The following is a 7998-nucleotide window of genomic DNA, read 5'->3' as shown; positions in this document are numbered from 1 at the left end:
CCGTGCCTTTTAATGTCCTTATTTACTAGAGATCAGTTCATCCTCCCTTTTGATTTCTACATTTAAGGCTGTGAGTCTTTCCACTCTCTTCCCAGAGTCTCATTTCCACAGTGCGCACCTGTTCTTGTGCTGCTGTCCATCATCTGGTCCACAGCATTTATCCACCTGCAGCACAACCAAGTCAGTTGTTTTGTGTTTTACATTGTGCACGTCTCCCTTCCAGTGGGAAGTGCTACATCACATCACTGTGAGGTCGACATGGCTGCTTCTAGCCTGCTATATTAGCGTGGGCTGGTAGAAATAATAGGTGGGCAACTTTGGCGGTGTTGCTTACTTCTAAACTGAAGCTGTGTGAATCTGTGCCATGAAGCGTGTTTGACATAGCCAGGATGTGTCTCTGGCTGTGTCCAAATTCAGGGGCTGCATCCTTCAAGGACGCGGCCTTTGCGGCCCACGGAGGCCGGGTCCGTCGGAGAGACCTTGAAGGCCGCGTCCACCGTTGTTACATGGGACGGTCCAGCCTTCGGAGTATTTCCTGGTTGTGTCACCAGGTTACATTAAAGTCTGTTTTGGTTCAAATCTATCAAACGTGTACAGTTATTTGTGTGTGTACAATGTGTCAAATCTAAATTGAATTAACATTACAAAATAAACATTAACCCATTGGTGAATAACAGCTATATTTAACCATAGCAGTACCAGCGTCACGTATTTTAACTGAAAGTTGAAATTTGGAAGTTTTATAGTCCCTTGAAGTTTAACATATCTGGCGTTGGATGTTCAAATGAGTAAAAACCGAGTATAAACCCATGACTTAAATTTGAATGTCATGTCTGCGCCACTTGATGTCGCCATTTTCTCTTGCTTCCTCTTCTGTTTCGGGACTGAGCAGCGGTGCGCAAAGGATCTTGGGATATAGCAGGCCGCGAAGGATAGTAGCGGTGCGTCCCATAGACATATGATATCAGACCCTGGTAAATCTAAACCTCTAGTTTTAAGCAGGATTGAGTTATTTTCAGAAATTTCTGGGTACAGAATTAATTGTCACAAGTCGGAGGCCATTCCTGTCTCTAGAACATGTTTTTCATCAGTTGTTTCTGCTTTCCAATTCCAGTAGATTCCAGAGGGAGTGAAGTACTTGGGGATGAAATTGAGTGCAGATTTAGGGAATATAGTTGAAATTAACATGCAACCTACATGCACCAATCAGGACAGGTGGAAAATGATAAATCTTACCCTGTGGGGCAAAATAAATACCATTAAGATGGCGATAGTCCCTTAATTTAATTACATATCAACGATGTTATCACTTAATATACCCAACAAGATATTTCAATAATATAATCTAATTGGGAATTGAAAACATTGGGCACAATATGATTCTTACTTGGATTGGATACAAATAGAGAAATCTATTACAGCCCCTTTGAAACCCTCTGAAGTCCTTTCACAGGTGAGACAAATAGATGGAGAAATAAACCCCTTATTAAAGCACATCCAGTGGGTATGGTCCCAGGTGCATAAAAGGATGGAAAATCTCAATAAAGACAAGTTTATTCTTCTATATGGAATAACACTCAGGTACGGATAGGGAAACATTCATTTAATTGGAGTAGTTGGCAGGGGAGCACTATATGTGTGATTAATGATTTGTATAGAGATGACACATTTAAGACATATCAGGAGCTAGTTGACCAGTATGACTTGGAAGTGAAGGGAGAATTCTGGAAATACCTACAGCTAAGGAGCCTGTTCCAACTTAACAGGGTTTAAAGAACCAAATATGATACAGAAGCTCTTTGACATAATGCACAGTGCTTCATTGTTCTACAAAACCATTATTAATACACAAAGTGATGAGTGTGAAAACGGACTTAAGACACGATATTGGAGAGGGGACATGACAGGATATAATATCCAGTACTGGCTGGGCCATGAGAGATATTAGAAGTAAATTAACACACTACTACATGATAGAAATAGTGGAAATGTAAGGATACAGTGGGCACATGCTATGTGGGAATGCCCTGTGGTTATTCCCTTTTGGAGATTGGAGCTGGTGAAACTGGGTAAATGGGTAGAACAGCCATTGCCACACTCCCCTCAGTTATGTCTTCTAAACATCTCTGCCACCAGGTGTCATTAAAGCTCAGTTTGGTTTGTTGGTAAGTTCTGCAGTAACTTACAAACAAACCAAACTGAGCTTTAATGACAAGAGTTGTTTTAATTAACTGGAAAAATACAAAAACCGCAGAATTCACTGAATGAATTAGACTAATGACAGAAGCTGCCTCTCCTGAATACTTATTGGCTCCAATCAATTCTACAAAAGGGACATTTTCTGAAGTCCGGGACAACTTCTTTCTATTTATTAAGGGCTCGTGACAAAGTGGGTGCATCTGTGAAATGTTTACATTGTCATTATAGACCGTCTTTCTGTTCTTGTTTGTTTGCTGTTTAAGTCACATGTCTGTGAGTAGAATATTTAATTGAAAGACAATCAATAAACATTTGAATGACAAAAAGTGTGCTCATATTAACAGGCATGTACAGTATTTCATATGCTTTGGAAACGAGATTATAACTGCTGACTTCTCTTTGGGTAGATCCCATCTCACCTAAATAGTTTCCACGTTTCCTTCACTTGCATCTTTTCCTTGCGTCGTAGTCCCACCGAGGATCCGTGGAGATACGCGAGGAAACCACGAGAGGAGAATCCGAGGGAATCTGTTTTAAGAGAAATGAAACCACCTTTCCTCTGCAGCGTCACGTGAAGCGACACCCGTTTCTGATGACGGCTGCAGCTGATCACAGCTGGATCAGCTGTCCGTCGGCTTTAACAGCTGTAGAGACGTCACATGAATTGATGCCAAAATTGCCATTATCTTTACTTTTTTAAAATTATACCACAGAACTCCGCGTGTCGCGTGCGTAATTGCGCACAGCTCTGTTCACGGAGTTTCTTATAGTGCAGGTAATGTAATGGTTTCCTCATTAATGAGATGTATTATTTCAGCCACCAACAGTCCATCTGATACTAATCACAATGTTTAGTTTTATGACCTGGACCGCCCAAACACATATTTTCCGTGGTGTCCATGGATATACCTGTGATCCGCGATGTTTTAAGGATGTTTGTACATGTTTTCTTTCCTGTTGTTTGTGTGTTTTGTCCCGTCACTATATAATTTGCTCTTTAAATACAAAATATTATTCTTGGATCAAGAAAGGATAGATGGAAACACAACAAGGGGGAGTCTGTCCATTTCATTCATTATATTTGTCTTGTTCAAATCAGTGGAGTTAACAAGCTTCTGCAGTTCAGATGCTGATTACAAGCTGCTGTCACAGACCTTACTGGTCTTAATGTCATTCAAGCCAAGAGAGTCTGGCTGCAGACCTCCAGTGTGGGGTCGCTTCCGGTGCAGCCTCCAGTCTCAGGCCGGGAAGTGCATGCAAGAAACTTCAAAATAAAAACATCAACATTACTGCATTAACATTAATTCTGTCAATAGGGCATACACTTCGTCCATGTAGCTTAGCGACGTCAGTTCATAGAAAAACATTCAGCTTGTTGATTAGACAGTTGGAGCCTAAAGCCTCTCTTCCTGACTTTATCAGGCGCCGATTGTAAAGTTGCGCATGCTAAAATAAACAGCAACTTTTCCACACATTTAGCACCAAACCCCATTAAAAAAACGTATGTGAATTTTTTAATATTGCTTTTGACATATAACATTTATATTTATATTTAACATTTATATTTATATTTAACATTTATATTTAAATGTAACATTTAGATTTAGATTTAACATTTAGATTTAGATTTAACATTTAGATTTAGATTTAACATTTAGATTTAAATTTAACATTTAGATTTAATATTTAACATTTAGATTTAAATTTAACATTTAGATTTAACATTTAGATTTATATTTATCATTTAAATTTAACATTTATATTTAACATTTATATTTAAATGTAACATTTAGATTTAAATTTAACATTTAGATTTAGATTTAACATTTAGATTTAAATTTAACATTTAGATTTAATATTTAACATTTAGATTTAAATTTAACATTTAGATTTAACATTGACATTATATTTTTACAAGAGAAGTAAATATCACAAAGTTCACAAATATTGCTGTAAATCTGGTCAAAAGTAACATTTTAAAATTAACATGTTTTTTAAATGTGTTTTTTTGCTAAATGTGTGGAAAAGTTGCTGTTTATTTTAGCATGCGCAACTTTACAATCGGCCCCCCATACACACATAATTGACCTTTGAAGAGTGTAACAGTAGTTTAGTACAAACATCTGAATTTAATATGGAAAATGTATTTCATGACACAAGAAGCTTATGTGTCTGCTTGTACTGTAAAGCTGAAGATCTTTTGAAGAGATGAGGCTGTATATTTTAACTATGCAAGCAATCTCAGCGCACATGTGGAGGGCAGGAGTAGTTACTTAAAACCATATCAACATATAAACATAATTAGCCTCTGCTTTTTATATTTTATGTACAATATTTATCATGTTAAATACATTATTTTACTGTGTGCTATTTTTGTATATGGTTTCACCTAACTCTTATACATAATATACCTGAAGGTCTTTAGAAGACATATAGGCCAATCACATTTTTTACTATGCTTAAATATATTACAATGTCGGCATACGTGAAGGGCAAGAATAGTTAAAACTATTCATTATCTTAAAATGCATTAACTTACCTGTTTTCTTCATGTTGTAATCAACGTAAATTATTTGGTGCTTGATTAAAAAACCACACATTAACTGACAAAATGATCAAACAATCAGTTGCCCTTTATTCAGCACAGCAACAACAGTAGTGCCCTACAAGGCCATCAATCATCAATTTGACATTGGCAGTATGTCAAGTAGCCTTGTTTATCACTCATCTCCTCACAAAATGTCCACATGTCTTCAATTTTGGAGAGCAGAAATTTGAACGCCTCCAAGATGCCTTCCCTTTCCTGGTCATCCATGTCCGCACTCCTCCTCAACCCAAAGTCTGGCATATTGCTGTGCAGCCTCGCCCAGTGGACATCAACAACATCTTAAGACCTATGCCTGTGCTAAACTCTTAACTAAAAAAGTTGAACAAAGCTGAACACACAGTTATATATAAACAGTTAGCTTACGTTATCCGCAGAAAAAAAGCCAATGCTACCATAAAACTTTAGGAGCTAACGCTAGACACCGTTGACGTAACTAACTTTAAAACAACAAACAGCCCATCCACATTTGTAACATTCAGTAATTTGCGTGCTTTAGATTTACACATACTGATAATGATGTATGCCTATTAAAACGGCAAGCATATGCAAGACCCGTGCATTCAGAACTTTTTTGGATAAATAAAATCAGTCACTTACTGATGTCACGACGGTAATAAAAAGCCGAAAATACCCGAGCTAAAAAAGTTATTTTTTCCGGTCCTGAGAATGGAGCTGGCCGGACACTAGAGCTGGCCGGACACTGGAGGCTGCACCGGAAGCGACCCCACACTAAAGGTCCAGCCCCGCGGAGCAGAAGAATGTCAGAGAGGAAGAGGAGCCGTGTGGCTGTGTTTTCAGGCCGAAAATGAAACAACTGCAGGCTGTATAATTTGTAAAAAGGCTGTAAGATACAGTGGTAACACAACAAATTTATACAGGCAAATGAAAAATCACGCGAAAGAAAACAAAAAAGAAAATAATTTGTTTTAAATGTGTTATAACATTTGTTGTGGAATGATAATTGTGTACACTTCGTTTATTTAAGAAAAAAATCCAGAAAAGAAGTACAATGAACGGAGCAATATTATTTAATTATTGTGTTGTAGTTTCTGAACACTATAAAATAATTTGTTTTAATTTGTTCTCGAGTGATAATTTTGTGCACTTTGTTTATTCAAGAAACAAATCCAGACATGACAATATATGGGGAAAAATTGTTTTGTTACTGTTCTATTGTTTCTGAACAAAAACTTTTGTTATGATAATGAAGTATTTTCTATTTACCTATAAACTTTACCCAAATTCTGTCCTGGGTTTTAACTAATTAATAATCCAAAGGAAAATCACAAAAACACTTAAAAGTCATGAAAATTCATTCAGATTTAGCAATTTGATGATGCATCCACCTTTATTATTTAAAAAGTATTGGTATCAGCATCGGCGATACTGGCCCTGTATTTACTTGGTATCGGATCAATACCAAATCATGCAGTCTGGCACACCACTACTGTGTTGTATAATGACGATGAAATGACCTTTTACCCATCAGCTAATTTTCTATGACTTAATGTCCTGTGTACAGCACTTTATTAGTGTATTGTCTTCAATTTCTCTAAATTCTCAGCTTTGGTACATCTGGCTTGGTATATAGAACAGTACCAACACTCCTTGGAATCCTGCCAGGTCAGGCAAAGGGGACAAAATGCACAAAACTATTGGGATGAGGAAGGATTGACTGAAAATCTTCCCCCTATCTCAATATTTTCACACAATACATCTATGAGAAACATCTCCTATTAAAGAGCTGGTAAATAGACCTTCATATTGTTTCAAAAAATTGCAAACCACTAAAACATGCGCTCCCCATGGGCTGTTTCATGACCCTCCTTTTAGCAAAGGGGTGGTAGCATGGCCAGTTTAGCTTTATTGGAAATCACATGATGGATTTCTTGGAAAACAAAACAGAAAGTAACTTTGCAGAATAAAAGGAGACGCCTGCAACAGGCTCTTGTATTGGGCAGAACTTTATCGTCAGGACAAATACCTTTAATGTATACTGCGTAGAAGAAGAAGAAGAAGAAGAAGAAGAAGAAGAAGAAGAAGAAGAAGAAGAAGAAGAAGAAAAAGAAACTCCAGGATTCTTACAATGGATGAATCTCTCCTACAAAGGTAGGTTATAATTTATTACATCTGTAATGTACTTTTCAAATGTAGGCTTTCCATACACTAAAACAGAAATATGACTCAGCACATTTTATATGCCGTTAAATCTCCCATAGTGGGTTGATTACAGTAATTCTTTTTGTTTTGGTCAAAATTGTAGTCTGGCAGGCTGCAGAGTGCAGTTAACTGTGTGATTTTTGTGTAAAGGGTTGTTTCTTGTTACTTTCAGGGAGAGCAAGTTTGAATAATCTGGACCACGTGTGAGGTGCCTGAGTGTCCCCACAATGGAGAGCTCTGATGAGGAGGTAAACAGTTATAAAATATAATATAATAATATAATAAAATATATTATTATAATTTTCAGCTATTGTGAAAGGGTTATGATGCCTATATTGTCTATATTACACTGCCATTATTTCTCATTTAATAAGGACTTCCATGGTGCACCTGATTCCTTCTCTGAGCCATGCTGTGAGGAAGGAACAGATGCTTCACCAACACCACAGTCTGACTGTAAGTGTGTCAATAACTGATCCAATTTAATGACTAAGTACATGCAGTAGTGTGGAGATACTGACATTGATTGCTCTTCTCTTTTGACAGATGTCCCTCCACCAGAAATAACAGTTCTCAGTGTTGGTCAGGAGACTGTTTCCTTTGGTATATCACTCACTGATGACTCTGTTAAGTATACACTGGAATTAGACTACTCCTGCGACACACAGAGAGACAGTTTGATCAGAGACGACTCCAGCACTGTGGAGGTTGAGGGACTGATTCCTGGGACTGAGTATACTTTCAGCATCACAAGGATTGCAGACAATGGAAATCGAAGCAAAGCAACCTCGCTGTCTGTCTTCACAGGTAAATCTGAAAAACAAATGAATACAAGAAAAATCAAACAGAGCTAAAACTACAAAGTGTTGTCTGAATGGTCTTTGTACTCAACATATGCACATGTACTTCTTACTAAGAGGTTAGCTCTGAATTTATGTTATGAAGGTTAATTTCAGAATAAAGAGGTGGTAAAATGTTCTTCAAAGTGCATGAAGTGATCATATGTGTCATTGTCTTTTACCACACCTCTT

The sequence above is a fragment of the Pagrus major genome, chromosome 10 (genome assembly GCF_040436345.1).
Source record: "Pagrus major chromosome 10, Pma_NU_1.0".
In the NCBI taxonomy this organism is placed as follows: Eukaryota; Metazoa; Chordata; class Actinopteri; order Spariformes; family Sparidae; genus Pagrus; species Pagrus major.
This window is presented reverse-complemented; position numbering follows the sequence as displayed.